Source organism: Notothenia coriiceps, unplaced genomic scaffold (genome assembly GCF_000735185.1).
Source record: "Notothenia coriiceps isolate Sejong01 unplaced genomic scaffold, NC01 NC01_scaffold00024668, whole genome shotgun sequence".
Lineage (NCBI taxonomy): Eukaryota > Metazoa > Chordata > Actinopteri > Perciformes > Nototheniidae > Notothenia > Notothenia coriiceps.
The window spans coordinates 1,539,638-1,557,353 of record NW_011357369.1 but is presented as its reverse complement, the minus strand read 5'-3'; the positions used below and the strand labels follow the sequence as shown (position 1 = coordinate 1,557,353).

General features: G+C 42.6%; 2 protein-coding genes and 3 long non-coding RNA genes across 5 annotated transcripts in view; 3 read left to right on the top strand and 2 right to left on the bottom strand.

Moving 5' to 3' along the window:
- Positions 1-17,716, bottom strand: part of LOC104955675 (Fanconi anemia group M protein homolog) — a 430,065-nt gene that overhangs the window by 299,708 nt on the left and 112,641 nt on the right. The window lies entirely within an intron of this gene.
- The window catches only part of soul3 (heme-binding protein soul3), a 326,159-nt gene that overhangs the window by 200,107 nt on the left and 108,336 nt on the right, over positions 1-17,716 (top strand). The window lies entirely within an intron of this gene.
- The window catches only part of LOC104955551 (uncharacterized), a 15,634-nt gene continuing 11,310 nt past the window's right edge, over positions 13,393-17,716 (top strand). The window contains exons 1-2 of the long non-coding RNA XR_799462.1: positions 13,393-13,404; positions 16,947-17,083. This is a non-coding gene — a long non-coding RNA (uncharacterized lncRNA). The remainder of the gene's footprint in view (positions 13,405-16,946; positions 17,084-17,716) is intronic.
- LOC104955553 (uncharacterized) overlaps positions 13,477-17,716 on the bottom strand; it is a 21,330-nt gene continuing 17,090 nt past the window's right edge. Inside the window, exon 3 of the long non-coding RNA XR_799463.1 lies at positions 13,477-13,556. This is a non-coding gene — a long non-coding RNA (uncharacterized lncRNA). The remainder of the gene's footprint in view (positions 13,557-17,716) is intronic.
- LOC104955550 (uncharacterized) lies at positions 13,721-13,969 on the top strand. The gene is made up of 2 exons (XR_799461.1): positions 13,721-13,774; positions 13,855-13,969. It is a non-coding gene; the product is annotated as an uncharacterized lncRNA (long non-coding RNA).

Here is a 17,716-nt window from a genome sequence, read left to right as displayed (position 1 = left end):
ATCCTCTGGAAGAAGGATTTTGTTTTTGCAAAGTAAAGATTATTTTCTTCAAACCTTTTTTGTCTCTGGGTTTTGCATTTGAGTCCTCATACTATTGAGTCAAGATTCCTAAAAAAAACATAAGCATTTTATTTTATTTGAATTCAAACCTTGAAATTAAGATTATATGTATTTATATATATTTCTCTGTTATCCATGTTCATAGACACCCGCATGAAACAACATGATAAGAAAATTGTTGTTTTACCACGCCAGACGCATGCAGACGATTAATTCTGCAAGCGTATCTGAATGACGTCGCCCAGATGATGATGAAATCTACATCTTTCCTTAACCCCATGACTTTGTGTTAGCAGGAAGAAATTAATCATCACGTTGTTTTAAAATGGAATGCACGCCCTCCTGCCAGCACTGTTCTGAGGCTAAAAATGTATTTTTTGTGTTTTGACAGTGAAGGGATATTGTAGTTTGGTCTCCGAGGGGCCACACATTGTGTGAGCTGGTGATAAAGGCAGCAGGTGTTTTCTGCTATTGACACACACACACACACACACACACACACACACACAACTTGTTATATAATTGCACAATTTCTGCATTTTCCCACTTGCCGAATACTTGACAAGTCTAATCCTATTGTCTACTTCCTGAGTGAAGAACAAGGACATTGCAACCTACATTTTGGTGTCTTTGGGATCTTGGCTCCCTCCCATCACTGACATTACCTTCTGTTTCTGTTCTCAAAAGCCTGCATGCAGGAGGATGGGCTGTTTCTTCTTTAGAGAGGGAGAGGGGGACAGAGAGAGAGAGAGGGAGAGACATGCCCCCAAATATTTTAAGAAGCTCTTAGCAAATTGTAAAAGCCTTTTCCTTTCTTCTTAGACCTTCCAGAAAAACGCGGGCAAAAATCCTTGATTATGCGNACACACACACACACACACACACACACACACACACACACACACACACACACCAAGTGGGAAAATGCAGAAATTGTGCAATTATATAACAAGTTGTGTGTGTGTGTGTGTGTGTGTGTGTGTGTGTGTGTGTGTGTGTGTGTGTGTGTGTGTGTGTGTATGTATGTATGTATGTGTGTGTGCAGAATCAAACAGCACTGCTACAGGCCAAAAACAACCTCATAAAGTCCCTGTTTGTGTTTTAAAAATATCACAAGCAACCTGTTTTCTGTTTCGTACAGAGTCCCTTTCCGTCCTCATTTTAAGGTTTGAATAAGCGTCAGAAGTTCTATTTTTAGAGGAGCTCATTTAACTGAATCATATGGAGAACAATCTATTGACACGCTCTAACTGAAGGGTGCGTGGGTGGCATTTCCACTTAAAAGACGGAGTGTGAATTGTAATGAAGTGAAAACGAAATGGATGGGAGGGGGCAGACTCCATGGCTAGGAGCAATGGGTGTGCGAACAGCGAGCTCACAAAGCGAGGAGTGATTCATTTAAAGGGATTTTGTGTACGCTCCAGATTTAGGCACTCATCATAAACATATAAAGGATAAATAAAGAATGCCCAGGAGAGAGAGATGGGAATATTGAAATAATTTAGGAAAGAGAACAAAGTTGACAAAGTGATAGGAAAGTGGAGAGGAAATGTTGAGGAGAAGATAGCTTTTAGAGATATACATCAGAGAGAGATAGCTGAATGACAGATAAAGAAACGCTGTGAGACTTAAAGAGAGGGAGGCATGGCAGATGGTAGGACCACATCATTGGATTACAGGGGCAGAACATTAAAAGTATTTTCTTTGTATCCACCTCCAAAAAGGATCCAGTGATCCATAATGTTCCCGCTCTGAGGAGTCTGATAAAGCTGCGACAGCAAGACTTAACAGATGGCCTTAACAGAATATAAACAGCAAGTGTGTGCATGGGTACAAATGAAACATGTCTGTATGAGCCTGTTGCATAATCATCTATACGTTGGCATGAAGAACACACTGCTGGGGTTGTGCTGATCAAATGATATGCACAGGCACACGGGTAATGGTTGCTTATGACTCATGATTCATATTGTAATCAGCTGCCCTGCATTCATACTTATTGGCAAAGACATAACAGTATCTGGTGTGTGTGTGTGTGTGTGTGTGTGTGTGTGTGTGTGTGTGTGTGTGTGTGTGTGTGTGTGTGTGTGTGTGTGTGTGTGTGTGTGTGTGTGTGTGTGTGTGTCATCAGTAGCACAGCTTGAGACTGGGTGTTTCTCAATGTCAAGGAAGGATCCTTCAGAGCCACTATTTCAAGGATGCTACGTCATCGAATCCCGCCGAAGGGACTGTTCCAATGTACGGGATCCTTGGAATTCTACCGAGGACTGAGTCCTTCGTTGCGGGAAATTTCGAGGATGCACATGTGTATCCTCGTCAGTCTTAAAAGCCCCACAATGCTTTGCGCACGGACCAATTTCCCAAATCTTTGGCGGAAAATGGCTGAATCCAGGCAGTACACATTTAAATGTAAGTATGTTCAGAGGCGTAGTAAATGTGCACATGACTTGTGTTTAAAGTGTATTGTCCGTTTGCGTTTTGCCCGTGAAAAATTAAACAATTTAGCAAACTGTCTGGTGCACACCAGAGTTTGAATGAGACCTTAGAGCAGGGGTGCCCACACTTTTTTGGCTGGTGAGCTACTTTTGAAATGACCAGCTCACCGAAGTCTACCAACCAAAAATAAAATCCCAAATTGCAAGGGTTGCTGAATAACACGTTTTATTTATACATGGGATAACTACAATAGGGCTGCAACAAACGACTAATTTGATAATCGATTAATCTATCGATTAATGGACTATTCGGACTATTATGCCTTGCACAATTTCTCAAACGCTCTTATTTAGCCATCAACTTTTAGATTTNGAATCTGTTCTGGTGTGTAGAATTGATTACAGACCATTGTTTTTGTTTCCAGGTTTATGCCTTTTTCCTGGATTAGGGCAAATGTATGTATGCAGCCTTCCCAGAGTCACCTTCCCTGTGTCCCTGCCCGATTGCTTTTTTTCCCTCAGAAGCGGACAGAGGAATGTGTGGAATTCCCCATGCACCTTCGCTCCCATCTGATAAACACTGCGGGACTGTGGCAGGGCCTTGGGTGGGTGGGGGGGCGTGCATAAGCAGGACTGTACTTGTACCCACTGCCACAAGAATGTGTACATATCCACATAGCTTGAGTTGTTTGTTGAGCGTAATGAAGACTATACCACAGTGTGACCGCAGATGGTTCCCCTGACAGAGTGAGCCACTGTGCTATTGTTTGACAGACGTCTCATGAATCCATCTTGTATTATTAGTATCCAATCATATCCTTTTTTGATGACTGTTTTATTCCTCCACACCTTGTACACAAGGAACTATTGATTCAGGATGCTGTTGGAGCAGAATTGGACTTTGTCCATTGTGGCTCCTACCCCCCTGTCTGAAATGGAAAAGATTAGCCTGTGACTTGGCTTACCGTGCTCGTTTGCATTCTTAATGATTCTAACTCTGCCTGGACCAAACGTATCCAGGACTGACTAAGACTTGTAGTCCGTCCTCATGTCATGCGCAATGCTGCCCTCCTCAGGGGAAACGATGGAGGCAAGACAATTTCAGGAGCAACTTCAACCTTTATCCTTCTATGTCCTGCATTCATTAGTGTGTGTGTGTGTGTGTGTGTGTGTGTGTGTGTGTGTGTGTTGTGTGTGTGTGTGTGTGTGTGTGTGTGTGTGTGTGTGTGTGTGTGTGTGTGTGTGTGTGTGTGTGTGTGTGTGTGTGTGTGTGTGTGTGTGTGTGTGTGTGTGTGTGTTGCTTAGTCAAAAACTAAAAAAGGATGTGAGCTGTAAATTTGGGATTTAGAAATATTTCTTCCTGATGCTAAATTTAAAAGTGTGGCTGGCAGTTCTTCTCTAACGCGTTTTGATCTTTCCTTATCCTGATATAGAAATGGCAGAATTGAGTATGGTGCTACCCCCAATGATAGATACAGTGAGCTTCATCCATATTAGGGCTACAACTAACATTAATAATACTAATGCTTCATCTACTGATTTGACTAACACATGATCACAATTATGTGAACCCATGTGACACCTTCAGATGACTGTTTGTCCTCCTATCGGTCTAAAACCCAAAGATATTTAGTTTACATAAGACAATGAAAAGCATCACATGCTATAGCCGGAACAGGAGAATGCTCGCTTGACATTTTTTATTTGATTATTTGATTTAGTTCATTATTGATATGACTTAGGCGATACATTTTCTGTTCAGCTTCTGATCGATTTAATTATTGATTCAGCTCTAATACATATATCTTCTTCAAAGCCCCTGTGTCTCTTGATCCCCATTGAAGTCACGTTCACTGAAAATGAAGGGCTGATCAACACATATACACCACACATGTCACTGCGAATGTCCAATTATTCTACAAACAAAAACACAATCTATCTACACGAAGGGGTATTGGAACACACTGTAGCTCTTTGTCTTCCAGCATGAATGAATACTGGCATACTGCATTAGACATTATCGTTTAAACAATGCATCTAGCTGTGCCTGAGTCATGAACGTGACGTATACGTGTAGTATCAGGAGGTGGGAGAAGGGAGCAGATAGACCTTTATAATACAAGTTCCAAAGTCTCCAAGTATTTTGGATGGCTTCCGGCAGTACGGCTGTCCTCTCTGTCAAGGCCACGAAAGACCTACTAGGAATCCATTGCCATAATTAGTCTTTCCTGATCCTTTTTTTATTTTTAATTTGACAGCCTTTCAAGATCTTTTATGCTACACGAGAAAATCTAAATCCTACACTGTGTTTTATATGACTGACCTTTGACCTATAACCAGTTGTGGTATCTTTTCTATGCGGGGTCTTTGTTTTATGAGCGACAAAGTCAACTTCAGTGAGACCTTGTTCAGCATGTCAGCACCAGGTGCAGATTATTTTGAGCTTGTCATGATATTTCAGCACATTTGCACAGACAGGGCAACTCGCTGAGCTTACCGCTTTAAATAGGCGTGTGTGCTCCCATGTGGTTTATGTCAAACTTCATGACTTAAACATTTAGCTTCACGGTCAGGGTTTCGTTTTGCAGACTGTTGACTTGGATGAAGAGTGGTAGGAGAGACTAATGAGAGTCTCCAGTTTATCACACTTTACTTGTAACCTTATCCCAGCTCATCTGATTTCAACATATATTAGGTTGCAATTGTTCCCATTTAGAGCCAATTCAACACAAGACATAAATCTAACTTAATATAAAGTTACAATCGTCTTGGCCCTATTTATTTATAAATGCATATTTGAGGGTGAGAGATATCTTATCCGGCAGTTTTTCAGTGTTTATAAGAGGTGCAGTGCGAAGATACCAAAAATATAAAACCTGGAAATAAGTTTGCGTATTTGCACCTTTTGGTTAGATGCCTGAAATAAGGACTTTGGTCCACACAAGATTGTCTCCTTTGTTCTACGACATAACACATGTTGGTAAATGAATATCCCAGCCAAGTGGCTAAATGAGATGACATTACACACCGAATGCCAGTCCCCCTTAAGCCTGCTGTGGTTAACATCACGCCACAGTAGTACTATAGATCTTTATAACCTACGCTGAATGAATAAAAATTATTTAAATATCGTTGAAGTTTGTTTGCCACAGAGCTTATTCTCTGCAACTCTCCAATATCAAATGAAAAAATCCCATTGGGTTATCTAGCACAGCCGCTAAGCTAACTCCTCGGTTGGCCTACAACAATACGTCATCCCTGCAGCACTCTTAATGTGCTGTCACCCAATTTTGGCTCTGAAACCACTCCCCCCAGTAGACTGGCAACATGCTGTCACACTGTTTCTCACACCATCTTTGTCTGTGCTGCTGTCTGCTTCACACACACACACACACACACACAAACACACACATATATTCTGTCTGGAAGATATTACAGATACGAAGCAATAATGTGAGTACAAAAAATAGCTTTAGTTTTTTTCCCTGGATAACTGGATTTGCTTTATTCTTGTGATGTTTTTATGTTTACATGATGTATCCAGTAAGCCTGAGAGGGTCACTTAATTATCCAGATATACTGATATATACATATGTTTTTTTTATGCTTACCTTGTTGGGAACGATGTGAAGGTAGTGTCTGCCAGTTTCAATAATCAATGAGCTTCATGAGCTTTCACTGGTGTGAAGTTAGACTTGATCCATGTCTCTTAACTGATTATCAGCTTAGGCTCTTAGCTACTGATTTACAGTGGGATTCCATCATCTCTTCACCAAAGTCCCACTTCTATTATTTTTGTATTTATATGTTTCGAAACCTCAAGAATTACATTTATTCTCTTTGCAGATTTATATTGTCTTTTGAAATAATTCCTACGTTTTTACACATTAATCAGATTTAAAATTCAAGGCAACCATTTTTTACTAATTGATATTTTGGCAGCCTGTTTATAGATCTGAGCAACCATCTGGTTACTTTTTTCGAGCCTGAATCTTTGCTGATCTAAGTTTCAAAGTGCAGAGATCTCATGAAACGGACTGTATCTGTGCCAAGCCTCTGTAGTGTAGCAGTATGCAGGCGGGCGATTGCGGTCTATTCTGGACGGGTTGAGGATGGAAGGATAGTGTGAAGTAAGAGTCTATTTTGCTTCACATCCCCCCCCCCCAAACCCAGGCCTAGATTCAGAAACACTCTCTGTCACTTTTTGTTCTTATCCGACTCTCTTGTTAAATTCACACTGATTCTCACGAGACTATTTAATGAAATTCTTCGGGGGTCAATGATGTTAATGATTAGTTTTTTTTACTTGCCCCTATAAACTTTTTTTTATTTTATTGATGGTTATCAAATAACGACAAAGTCTAAAGTTAATTGACCATTTTACCTTCTGTCATTTTTAGCTTGTACTTGTAAACATTCTGCTTTTGTCTCTCTTGTTGTTCTATGGTACATTGCCCATTTTTACAGTTCAGAGAGACAGTTAATGTTTTTTTCTGAACCAACATTAAATTCCTCTTCTTGTTGAGTCCTGGATAATTTACACAGGTATAAGATTTAGAAATGACGGATGAAGCTCACAGACAGGGAGCTCTCACTGTCAGCAGGGTCGTATCTTTAGTGTGTACTGATGGTAAAAGTATGTTGGGGATTTCCGAGGGATATTTCATGAATCCTAATGTGTTCATGTATGAAGTATGGCTCGGTGATGCAGTGTGCCATGCTGTGATGGTGACAGGTCCTAACCTTTCTGTTGAACGATCGTTGCTGAGGAAAAGCTTTTTTTAGAGACAAGTTGGAATGAGAGATTGACTCAGACAGGCTGCCATTGTCATTTTACAGCCAACACCACAGTCGCTAGTCGCCTCAGAGCTTCCAACAACCCCAATAAAGAATGAATTGGTCTCCAGCACAACCGTGTTCGCAGGTTGAAGTATGTCACAAACAGTTCAGGATAGTTTTCCTCTGGCAAGCTCCAATACCATGAAGACTGTTTGTGATTTTGTTTTATAAATTAAATTAAGAAATACAAGTATGCGTAGTTATTTGACCAGCATCATGGTAATTGGGACCTAATGTGTTATATATTTTCATGGTACGTTATTTCTCCTAGTTGTAAAGTACACCTTTCAACAAAACCTTTTGTAATCTTTCAGACGCGTTGCTGGCGGACCTGGAATCCACTACGTCTTACATCGCAAAGCGTCCGGTGTTCTTTCCTGAGGAGACCCCCTACTCCATCCCCACCGGAGGACACTCCTACCAGGATGTGTCTGTTCCACCTCCAGTCCCTCCGCCGCCCTCAGCCGAGGCTCTGAACGGGGCCCTGATCGATCAGCAGGACTCCCCCCACTCCTCTCAACATGTAGGTCTCTATGGTAGAAACTATCTTTCTACATGAAGTAGGATTGTTGAGTTAGTTAGGAAGTGAAGTTAGTTAGGAAGTGAAGTTAGTTAGGAAGTGAAGTGCTTAACAAGCACGAGAGGAAGTGACATAGCACAAGATAAGATTTTGTAGACTTGGGGAAAATGTAGTAAAAAGGAGTATGATTTTTGTCTGCTATATAAAAGATGCAATTTTCTTTGCCGAAGTCTGACCTTATGGTCTGAAAACATCACTGGCCACTTTTAAAGCCGATAAGCAGGTCGGTGTTGAAGTTGATGAATCAAGTGAGAACGAACCATTGAATGCTTGTACATTTGACAGGCACAAAACGCAGCCAGGATGTTCAGTTTACACCGTTAACAGCTCGTTTGTCAGTCTGTATGACGGAGGTGTCCTCTGCAGTCATTAGGTTCAGCCCAGAAGAGCTGGTCCAGGGACAGCAGCAGCCCTTCATTGTCTCACATTGAAGAGGACCACGTGTACAGGTAACACTTGCACGCTTGCATTTTTTTTGTGTATAGAATTGTGTGTATCCTCTGTCGTTCTCTTTCAGCTGTAGCTACCATAACAAGTTGTTTCTGTCTCCTCCTCAGTTTTCCAAACAAACAGAAGTCCTCGGACTCGTCGACAGCAGCCATGACCTCTGCCATGGGCAGTAACCTGTCCGAGCTCGACAGGCTGCTGCTGGAACTCAACGCGGTGCAACAGAGCTCCCCTTCATTCCCCACCACAGGTAAACACAGACGCCCTCGGCTTTATCACTTCCGTTTGTAGTGAGCAGGATTAATTGTACTGTCATGTGTCCACAGAAGAGGCTGCTCCACCCTTACCGTCCTGCAGCATCACGCACTACGAGAACGGCGGCGCCCCTGACATCAGGGTGAGCCCTCCCCTTCAGGAGAAACCCAAGAGGAACGGCACGAGGCTGGAGGAGGCCCGACCCAGCATGGAGAGTCTGCTGGACGAGCTGGAGGGCTCAGTGCCTTCACCCAGGTACACTCTTCACTCTTAGGGCCTGAGTCCACTGAGCGCCTTCATCTGGCAGAAAGGAGCTGGATAGAGCCTCCTTCCAGCCTTTCATGAAGAAGACCTTTGGGCATTTCTTTATTGTTTCTATGAAACCAATATCTCGTCAAACTGTGACAGTAGTTGTAAGAAGGACTAGCATTGCCCCCCTGGATTTGTATTTGGCAATATGTGGACATGGACCCTAACTTAGCATGTGTTTATATAAAAGTACGGATGTCTGGAGTCCTGATCCGATACTTCTTATGATACAGATGCATAGTGCAACTGCATTTAATGTTTTGTATCAAAATCAATCTGCATTCCTTCAGCTGCTGTGCATGAAAGCTTTGCTTGGAAGTTGAAAACAAAAACATAGGATGGGTTCTGGCTCTCTATAGGCCATATCAGTCGGTTGGAAAAATACTTTAATGGGCGCCGCGACCAATCGTTGAGATTGGACCGGAACATCCCTTGATGAAAGCTGTAGAAAGGGAAAGTTATTATGTTTTGAAGTGAGGTTATATGAGGTACTTGTCCATAGTCCGTGTAATACCTAGAGCAGATGGCAGTTGGAGTTACTGCAGAGGAGTTAAGCAATGTCCTTCTGTGGACCGGGGCAGCACCAAAATATTTTTCAGCCCCCTAAAAAAGTCAATCTCAGTTAGGTGTACTCTATATTTAGAGAATGTACACGGCTTTAACTTACCGGCTGCCCTTTTCTAACATTATATCCACATATGCACCAGACTCCTTTGACCAACACAGTTAGTTCTTGTCTTTCTGCAGCACGTAGCCAGTGTTTGTGTTTCCTCTTAATACGTTGATTATGCATTGCCTGCACCAAAGACAAACAAACCTGAGTCTGATTCTAATCTTCGACAATAGATATTTTGAGTGCTGCTTTTACTAAGGCTTTGTTGTGTTGATGTGTTTACAAATCATCACAATTTGTATTTTACAGTTGCTCTGCCCGCCACAGTGATTTGGACACACCCTCTCAGCAGCAAGCCAGAATTTCAGCTTCCTGTGCAACAAGAGAGCTAGACGAGCTGATGGCTTCTCTGTCTGACTTCAAGGTACAAAGCCTCATGAGTGAACACCTTATCAACAAACACTTCTCCTGTCCTCTCCCTCTTACCTTTGTTCTTCTTCTCTGTCCTTCAGCCCAGTTCTTTGGGCTCTCTGCTGGATCCAGCTTCTTCCACCTCTCCTCATCCTCCGGTTTCTTCCTCCGTCACCCCAGTGGCTTCTCCTTTTCCTAGCCTGTCCCACCCGTCTTCCTGTGCCTCTCCTCTTTTCTCTTCACCTGCTGGTTTTGAGCTGCACATAGACGAGGACGGAGGAGACGGTGGCATGTCGATAAATCGTTTCTGTCGCCACAGTCCTATATCCTCTCTTTCTGCAGCCAGTGACTTAGACCAGGACTCTATCATAGACGTCTCTGCCTCCATGCTGTCCTCCCAAAGCAAGTCCCTGCTAGTCCTCTCTCAGGCCCCTTCCTCTAACTCCAACCTTATGAGAAATAGCCCAAGTCCATCCAACACCACCACCATCCCTTCCCTTACCTCTGTTAACACTGTCCTGGACCACAAGTCCTCCAAGTCCCCCAGTCCGTCTGTAGAGCGGGTCTCGCCCTCAAATACTGTCGGTCAATTCCCTTCTTCTCCTGCGCCTACGAACAAGGAGGGTCCTTCATTTCAAGATATCGTTTTGAATTTCTCCACTCCACCTCCTGTCAAAAACACCACCCCTTCTCCCTCAGCTCAAAAGACTCCTTCACCCATCCCAGTCGCTGCACATGCTTACTCAAAAACATCCTCGCCATCTCCAGTTTCTCAATATAAGGCCCCCTCTCCACCGGCCTTCAAAAGCCCCAGCAGCCCCTTCCCTGCACAGCCCCCCTCGATGGGGGAGCCCTCCCTGGACGAGGCACTGGACAAGCTGCTAGCCATGAGTTTTGCACAGAATAACTCGCAGGTGGAGGAGCTAAAGATGGACGCACAGTGTCTCGAGGTGCAGGAGGAGCTCATCCTGCCCTTGGACAGGAACAGCGTGCAGCCTGACACTTTCACCAGCGCCACCAACACCATCATCACAGACGGCTCTTTGGACGGAGGCACTAACGGGGATGGAGATCTGGATTGGGCGGATGAGGAGTTTTCCATGTCCTTCCACGACGGGCTGGACGGCACCATGACGCCTTTCACCGAGAGGCCGTACACAGATGGCAGCATGACCCCGCTGACAGAGGCCAGCTGGATGGATGGCTCCATGACCCCGTCTACATGCCCCGGGACTCCTGACGTGGCCCTGGACCTGCCCCTCATGCAGACGCCCACTATAGACAGAGTGTCTGCTTCCGGACATGTATGCATCTCCACTGCTGCCTGACACCACATGGGCTTGTTTTGCTCACATTGTTTTGCTTTTAGAGTGTGAAGCTCCCCCTGCTTCAACGGTTCTTCTTTTTGAAAAGCTGAAACATGATCCAGAATATTTATCTACGTGTCCTTATTACACAGAGAAGGGAATTGTTATGCAATATTATATCATATTTCAATAATGGATTATTCTTAATTTCTGGAGTATAGCAAAAAATTACTTTGTTCAGTTTATTTTTGGTCAAAAAACCCGTATCCGGCTTCCGTTGTTTACTCTTAGTTTCTATTTTATTTTCATAGATAATTGATTGATTAAAAAAACAACTTTCGCCTTACTATTGAGCATCATCAATAGCATTAGATAAACATTGATCTGGGCAGAAACCGTATCATGTTTGAGCTTCGCAAAAAAGGAAGGAAAGGATATATGAATATTGATAGTCAAAACAAAGCTGATGGAGTGCAAGCTAGCTCAGAAGACCCTCTGTGTAGCGACAGTTTTTGCTTTGAAACTGCACTTATAAATAACCCACTGATTGACAGTACAGCACTGCTCAGCATGACACTGTTGCACCAGTTGTGTGTGAAGGACCTAACACGCCCTGCTGTGGTTGTTTGAGTGACTACAAAGGCTGGAAAAGATTTGATCGGTAAGGGCTTTTTTATTGTTGAAGGCATGCAAGAGGTGCATGAAGTGTGACTCTGAGCTCACTGACCACAGCACCGGCCTATCAGGGATTTAAATCAGCATTTGCCTCACCCGCTGCCTCCGAGCTCTGCTGTAGCTGCTTCATGTTTGGTGTGGACGTTTTGGTAAAGTGCTCACCATTCCCTCCCAGATAAAGTCAGTGATTAGGCGCACTAAGGAGACTCCCAACGTCCACCCCATGTTCCGAGACGGTCACCTGCGCAGGAAGTTGGGACCCGTCATTGTAAACAAGAGCACTTCTCAGGACCGCCTCATCGAGGAGCTTCAGGGAAAGTTTGGTATTGGTCGCTCAGAGCGCCGGCGTAAACAGTCCGACGAGTGGATGACGGATGGCGTCATCGTATCGTCCAAACCTCAGCGTTTCCGTCCCGAGGGGGCGGGCAGCGAGGTGGACAAGGTTGGCTTCAGTGTGCCGAACCACAAATATTTCACAATGAATTCACCTTTTAGTTTTCTACACACTTTGCTCTCTGTGTTCCCTCCTTCTCTGCTTTTCTCTTTTCTCAGATCATAATTCACCTAGAGTCGCCTGTCCCTGTGGAGGAGCGCTCCCCCCTCCTCCCCCCTCACCCCCGCCGCCCCTTCTATCAATAGAAGAACCCAAGCGACCATTCATACCACATTCACACCAGCCGCCTTTCCCTATCCCTCCACTACTCCCTCCACCTCCTCCCCATTCTCCGGAAACCCTTCCTATAAAGCCCACCTCCACCAGCCCCAATTCGGGACCACCTGCTCCCAACCAGAAGCCCCCTCCACGTGTTCTTAAAAGCCGCCCCCCTTCACCTGTGAAGCGGTCACACCGATTCCACCCAAAGTCCTGGTGTCAGTAGGCTGCCAAACTGAGTATGACCCAATCTTCCTTACAATGCAGGCATGAACCCCTCTTCTTACCCTTCTTCTTATTCCACCTTTTGACGGTTTAAACCGAGTTAACCTCAAAAATATTTAAGGATGTTCCTGTGTGTATCAAGTCTTCATAATTGAACCGTTTTCAGATATGGCCCAGGGGAAGGGTGGTGTTCTGGTGGTTCTCCGACGCAGGTCAACAAGCTTGACAACATGCTGGGCAGCCTGCCAGTCGTACCTCAACAAACTGGCGTGCAGACGGTGGGCCCTAAGGGGGTCTGCGGAGCCTGCGCAAGCCAATCGTGGGACAGGTAAGATCGTTTACATTTGGCAAATAACATCTGTAACCAATAAGTTATTTGTATAAACATGTTTAGAGTTGCATAGAGGCTGTACAGAAGCTTCTATTAAGGTTTTGGAAATAAGCCTTTATAATCCGTCATCATATTTTTTCAGTCTAAATGAAATGTGGGAGGTAAAAGGTGTGTTCTGGTTTAAAAAGGATATATAATATAATTATGCTCCCTGACGTCCTTTCAAATAGATGAAATAGACACCCTTGTGTGTAGCATATGAGNGGTCATCCAGTGTCACGATTCTTATGTCATGTCACGGTTTTAGTTTGGTGTGTCTGGTAATGGAGGAAAACATGACAGGGAGAACCGAACAGCAAAACACCCATTACCAGACACACCAAACTAAAACCGTGACATGACATAAGAATCGTGACACTGGATGACCCCATGCAGAGCTCCATGTGTGACTGCTGTTCTAGGACCCATGGCTCCAAGAAAGGAGACAAATGGGGTATCGCTTTTATGCTAACTTGTATGCTTTTTTTTAATATAGTATAGTCTTTTTCATTATGAAGTTATTGTTGTTTTTTTCCACCTCAGAATCCAATGGCTTCATGCCCACAATGCATCAGATGTTTCCATTTCTGACCAAGGTTAATGAGTATTTATTTATGGTATTTGTTTTGTTCAAAACTTGCCATAAGACTAACGTTGCTAAACATTTTCTCAACAGGAAGTCCAGTCTAAGATTGGGGACACTGAACAGAGGACGACATCCATATGCAGATTAAAGTTGTCTATAATCTCTGTATGAATAAAACTGTTAACTCCTGTTGAGTATAAAGCGAGTATCTTTACTTCATATGAAGGTCCTACTGTCTTCAACTGTGTCCATCTGTCCTATCAGTAGAATTGTACTAATTATGTGTGACTTTTGTCATTGAAAGATACTGTCAATTATAATGTAACCTTTAATGGCCATGTGAGTTGGAGTATAGCCCCTGCATTTTTCTTTCACTTTACATTTTACATTGAACTCTGCACATGATATCAATTCTGACATTACATATGCCACCAGATTTAAAAGCTATTGGTGATCTGTCTGGTATTACAACTATGGCAATTATTTATGTTGAGCCTCATTTGAAAAGACAATTCTGATCTGAATTTATTTTCTGAGCACTAATGCCTGCAGTTCAATGTAGCATAGTTTACTTTCTGGCCATGAATATAAAATCAATAGGGATGGCCTGCATGGCACGTGTTTATGCAGTTAAAAGATGACATAGGAACACAACTAATATTCAGATGTGTGAGTGTGGATATTTTTTCACACTGAATACAACTTAAATGAACTGAAAAATGTTCCCTTTCCTTAAGTTTCCATTAGGTCAAAGATATAAAAATAACACATTTGAATAGGATGGGACATCTGATAGAGGAATAAAACCTTCCCCCAAATGATCATTTGTTTAGAAATGGCTCACCTTTTAATTCTCAAAGAAAACTTTTTCTTGCATGACTTGAAGTTGAACAAAGAATCCCAACGTGTACATATATTAATGTTAATATATATAACAGCAAAACTAAATCAAAACATCAGTAAGACAACCCATGCACTATCATCCTTAAAGTGTTTTAAATAAGAATTTAAGGTAGTCACACATGATAATTAATTGATTAACAATTTGATAAGCTTCTCCCTCTCAAAGCCACCAACCATGGAAGTCAGTCTCAAACTTGTGATGTCATCAGGTATAGCAAGTCTGAAGCTGCTAGATAGACAATGAATGGGAGACTGATTTAGGGAATCTACAGCCTTTTTCTGTTCTATTTCCAAATTAGCTTTATCTATTGTAATATTCTCAACAAAACATTTACCCATTTACTGAGAACAATCCCTAAGGTACACAGTGTGTTCCCCAAATTCATTGTCAATTGAGTTTTTCCCATAGTTTTAATTGAACATCATAAATTTAAGTTCGCTCTAGTTTTTTGCATTTGAGGAAGTAGTTAATGTCTACTTATGTTGGACTGTCTTTTACCATAGGAGTAACAGTTCATAACTAGAGAATGCAATTCCTGAAGAAATTTCTAGTGGGGAATGCTTTATGCTGAATTACTATGATGTAATGTGTAAGAAGAAAGTGAAGAATTTAGATTGAAATGATACATGAACACTGGGGGCTTGAATGTGTGATAAGAGAAGAAAATAAAGTAAAAAAGCAGCAGAATATTTGAACTGCAAACTATTGAACTAACTTGATGGAGAATGATCTGTCGCCATGGCAACGGTATTTGATGACGCCCCCATAATACGCTTAGATATGTGGATGGCTGCATTGTTACCAAACCTGTGAAGTTGTGGGCCGTTTGGAGCATTTTCACTGAAGTTATGAGAACCGTGTTTCATGGCGAGCATTGTGTTGCCATGGCAACGGCATTTGAAGAAATCTCAAAACTGTGCCGTAGATTTCTTCACGGCTGGACTGTTAGCACACATGTGAAGTTTTAGCACTTTTTGACAATTTTCATAGGAGTTATAGCAATATCGTATTTTATTGTAAGGGATGCGTTGCCATGGCCAACAGCTTTTGAGGAAAATTCAGTAATGGCACATAGAAAGAGTTGAGGCGGATCATTAAACTGTCAATCTGAAGTCTGGTGGTGTTTTGACCCTTTCCATCTTCAGTTACGACAACATCGTGTTTTTATGGCGAGGGAAGTGCATTTCCGTGGAATACAGCCCTATGGTGAGATCGTCAGAATTCGGCGTAGAGTCTGTTGACGGCATGACCTGTGATAATACCAAGTTGAAGTTTGGGAGGATGATCCGAACGAGTGTCCATTGAGTTACCAGCAAAATCGGAATTTTATGGGGATTCGTTGCCATAGTAACACCACCAATTAACGTAACACGATTTGAATGTAGAACTGCTGGTTCAGGGCCACAGTGGTTAACCATCATGTGATGGCAGATTAACTAAAAAAAGGGGGGGGGTGTGCCGGCTGCTGCTGTGAGGAAGATGAGCCTGAATTTAGAATGGGCGTTAATGGAGACATGTAAAGTGTGCATTTCATGCCCTCAAACGCATTTTGTTTATTATTTGCTTCTTTTTTTTCACAAGCACGGAGTTTTCCTACTTATCTCATGGAAATTAGTCCCAGGAATGTAGTGTTTGGGAAAATGGCAGGTTTAAAAAAAATAAAAATATGAAGGGCGAATTCAAGCGTCCCCACTCTAGCCTGTGACATCACGCACTCTAGCCTTACGAGCCTGCGCAAAATACACACTAATGTTAAAATCTGAAGAAGGCCTCTTTACCGAAGGTCTGAACAATGTTAATATCGCAAAACTATCTCTCAGATTCAAAGTTGTAAATGATAACGTCAGAAAGATGTCAACAATTTAAAGTTGGAATGAGGGTTTCTGAGTAATGTATGAAAGTAGCAGTTAGAAGTCGCATGGAAGATTTTCAAAGAAATCTGAAGAGATTCTCCCAGTGACTATCCAATTAAAATGTGATAAACCTTATGGGAATATATCTCGGAAATTATGAAAATTATGGATGAGAAAAGTATAATGGAATCGATTCCCGACCGAGCTGAAAAAACGTTTAACGGAGTTTCTGGCGATGTGGAGTGGAGAAGAAGACTGGACAAAATAACCGGCGGAATAAGAATAAGAATTTCCGTAGGAGTAAAGAAGCTTGCACTAATTACTTAATACAATTGCATTTAGCGACGCTTTATCCAAAGCGACTTACATATAAGTGCATTTCGACCAGGAAGATAAAATAAGGAAGATACTAATAAGTTCAACAGTGTCCACTTTGCAGCATTTTCTTACCATTCTGCTTATTTTGTGCAGCCCAAAGACTGGTATGCCCATGATCTATGACCCAGTGTTTAAAAACCTACAGTCTAGGGATATCGTTTTAACATTGGCCTTATGAACGGGGGTAAAACAACATGAGAAACTCTCAGCAAACTGGCCGGCTCCCTGAATTTTGTAACTTAATGACTCTCTCCCTGTTTACTGCCCCTAGACGACTCTCAGGCCCTTGCTGAATCTACATGCTTTCCTCTGGGCTCCATCATCCCCAATCATGGGCTATGTGGTGCAGAAGACCCATCAGCCCTTTGCTGCTGCGTCTTGGAGGAATGGTGTAGGCAGCTACCACACCAAGAGCTGAAAGCACCATTCCCCTATAATTCCAATAAAGGGGGGTACTCAATGACAATGTGATTTTAAAAAAAGCGTGTTTTTGGGTCCGGAAACCTTGGTAGTAATGCAATACATTCTTTAACCCAAAAGCAAAGATGTCTTTGGAAAGTGGTCGTCCACGATCATAAATTCCGAACTAAGGGAAAGTCTTCAGGAGATCCACCTATCACTTCAGACCTTTATGTGTTGCCTATGGGAGAAGAGTAACTTGCCTTACATATTTTTTTCAGATTCAAGGTTTTATGGTGGAAACTGAGATTATTTATGCCAGACGACATATTTCCCTATATTAGAAAAAATCAACAGGCCTTTATCCCACTGCAACTTTTGGCTGGATCCAATGGTCCCTTGACGAGCACTAAAGAAA